Source organism: Pongo abelii, chromosome 6 (assembly GCF_028885655.2).
Source record: "Pongo abelii isolate AG06213 chromosome 6, NHGRI_mPonAbe1-v2.0_pri, whole genome shotgun sequence".
Classification (NCBI taxonomy): Eukaryota; Metazoa; Chordata; class Mammalia; order Primates; family Hominidae; genus Pongo; species Pongo abelii.
Genome location: NC_071991.2, coordinates 58897527 through 58900656, shown reverse-complemented (window position 1 = coordinate 58900656; position 3130 = coordinate 58897527). Strand labels below are relative to the sequence as shown.

At 39.9% G+C, this 3130-nt stretch overlaps 1 pseudogene; it reads left to right on the top strand.

The window, feature by feature from the left end:
- Nucleotides 1–1826: 1826 nt before the first annotated feature.
- LOC112134382 (large ribosomal subunit protein uL14-like) lies at nucleotides 1827–2444 on the top strand (annotated as a pseudogene).
- The last annotated feature ends 686 nt before the right edge of the window (nucleotides 2445–3130 follow it).

Here is a 3130-nt window from a genome sequence, read left to right as displayed (position 1 = left end):
CCTGGGCTCAAACAATCCTCCCACGTCAACTTCTTGAGTAGCTGGGATCATAGGTGTGCACCACCATGCCCAGCTAATTTTTTAACTTTTTTGTAGAGAGGGAGGTCTCTTCATGTTGGCCAGGTTGGTCTCAAAATCCTGGGCTTAAGTAATCTCGCTTCAGCCTCCCGAAGTGCTGAGATTATAGGTGTGAGCCACAGTGCCCGGCTGTGTTAGTGGTTTTAATGTATATTTCACTGATAACTAACAAGACTGAACATTGTTTTATATGTTTATATATTTCTTGTTCATTTGGATATCTTATGGGAAATTCAAGACTTGGCCCGTTTTTCTATTGAGTTTTCTGGCTTTTTAAAAAAATTGATTTTAAGGAGTTGTTTATATGTTCTAGATACAGGTAGTTTGTCAGATGTATATATTGAAAATATTTCTCCTACTCTTAATTTTTTCACTCTCTTAATGTGTCCTGATGAACAGAACTACTTACTTTTAATGTAGTCCTATTTATCAAATTTTCCTGATGTTTAATGCTTTGTATGCCGTTTTAAAAACTTTTTGCCTATATTCAGCAAACAGCATTCTAATTTCTCAACTAAAAGTTTTACCTTTCATATTTAGATCTATGATGTATATTGAAATGATATTTATCATGTGATATTAAAAAATACATATGTATATATTCATAAATGTGCCCCTAACATTTATAGGTCCTGGGCCAAATGTAAAATGGAGAGATGCATTTCTTTTTCTTTTCCTTTTTTTTTTTTGAGATGGAGTCTCGATCTGTCGCCCAGGCTGGAGTGCAGTGGCACCATCTTGGCTTGCTGCAACCTCCGCCTCCCGGGTTCAAGCAATTCTCCTGCTTCAGTCTCCTGAGTAGGTGGGACTACAGGCACATGCCATCACACTGGGCTAATTTTTTGATTTTTCATAGAGACAGGGTTTTGCCATGTTGGCGAGGCTGGTCTCCAACTCCTGGCCTCAAGTGACCCACCTACCTCAGCCTCCCCAAGTGCTGGGATTATAGGCATGAGCCACTACACCTGGCATGAGAGTTGTATTTCAAATGACTAAATATTTACAAGATATAAATCAAACTGACAAACTGTGAAGTGAAATATATTTTATTCCCCTACTTTGACAGATCTACCTTCACAATGTCAAAATTGAAAAATACAATCATAGTCATGTTTTTATGTGATTGACATTTGGAAAAATATCAAAGATTACAGAATTTCTTTATTATTGGACATGTCTGGGTGTTCTGTTGATGGACTGGTGTTTTCACATGAGTGGTAAATTCATTCGTAATTCAAAATTATTATATATTTATTCCATAAAGTTATTTTTCTTAATTTTATCTAAATCATTAATTTTGTTATCATCAAGATTTTGACGTAATTTGTCTTCTATTAACAGTAAATATCTAAAGAAAAATAAGATGTAGCTATAGTCAAATGAACAAAATTTGAATATATTTTAATCAAAAGTTCAATATGTGTTATCCAAGTTATTCATCTTCTAACACATTCAATATCACCTATCAAAATTAAAAAGCTAGGTTGAGCACGGAGTCTCACACCTGTAATCCCAGTGCTTCGGGAAGTCGAAGTGGGAAGATTGCATGAGCCCAGGAGTTTGAGACCAGCCTGGCAACATGGTGATACCTTCATCTCTATAAAAAAAAAAAAAAAAAAAAAAAAATTTAAATTAGTCTGGTGCGGTGGTGCATGTCTGTGGTCCCAGCTACTCAAGAGGCTGAGGTGGAAGGACTGCTTGAGCCCAGGAGGTGAAGGCTGCAGTGAACTGTGTTTGAGCTACTGCATTCCAGCCTGGGCAACAAAGCAAGACCCTGTTTCTAAAAAAATAAGTCAATTGCCTTTTTCCTTCTTTCTGGCGTTCAAGATGTTGAAGCAAGGACGTGGTGAGTCCTCTGGTGCAAAATTCTGGATTTCCTTGGGTCTTCTGGTAGGATCCCTGATCAACTATGCTGACAATACAGGAGCCAAAAATCTGTATATCATCTCCGTGAAGAGGATCAGGGACGGCTGAACAGACTTCCCTGCCAGTGTGGGTGACATGGGGATGGCCACAGTCAAGAAAGACAAACCAGAGCTCAGAAAAAAGGTACCTCCAGCAGTGGTCACTTGACAACGAAAGTTATATGGAGAAAAGATGGTGTGTTTCTTTATTTTGAAGGTAATGCAGGGGTCATAATAAAAAACAAAGACGAGATGAAAGGTTCTGCCATTACAGGACCAGTAGCAAAGGAGTGTGCAGACTCGTGGCCCCGGATTGCGTTCAATACTGGCAGCATTGCATGATTGTCTGGTGTATTTGTAAAAAAAAATCCTAAAACCCATTAAAAAGTATTTGTCCTCTGCCTCCTCAAAAATAAATAAATAAATAAATTTAATTAAAACATTAAGCAGAGGTGTGTTTCTTGAGAAAAAATTAAAAAGCAAAAATAAATCTTATTTTATAGACTTTTTTCCTTTCTGTTTTTTTTTTTTTTTTTTTTTTTTTTTCTTTGTGAGACGGAGTCTTGCTCTGTCGCCTAGGCTGGAGTGCAGTGGTGTGCTCTCGGCTCACTGCAACATCTGCCTCCTGGATTCAAGCGATTCTCCTGCCTCAGCCTCCCGAGTAGCTGGGATTAGAGGCACCCGCCATCATGCCCGGCTAATTTTTGTATTTTTGTAGAGACGGGGTTTCATCATGTTGGTCAGGCTAGTCTTGAACTCCTTACCTCAGGTGATCCACCAGCCTCAGCCTCCCAAAGTGCTGGGATTACAGGAGTGACCCACCACGCCCAGCCAGATTTCTTTTTTCTTTTTTTTTTTTGAGACGAAGTTTTGCTCTTGTAGCCCAGGCTGGAGTGCAGTGGTGAGATCCCGGCTCATTGCAACCTCCGCCTCCCAGGTTCAAGCGATTCTTCTGTCTCAGCCTCCCGAGTAGCTGGAACTACAGGCACGCACCACCAACCCGGCTAATTTTTTGTATTTTTAGTAGAGATGGGGTTTCATCATGTTGGCCAGGCCAGTCTCAAACTACTGACTTCAGGTGATCCGCCCACCTCGGCTTCCCAAAGTGCTGGGATTACAGGCACAAGCCACCAAGCCCAGCCTAAACA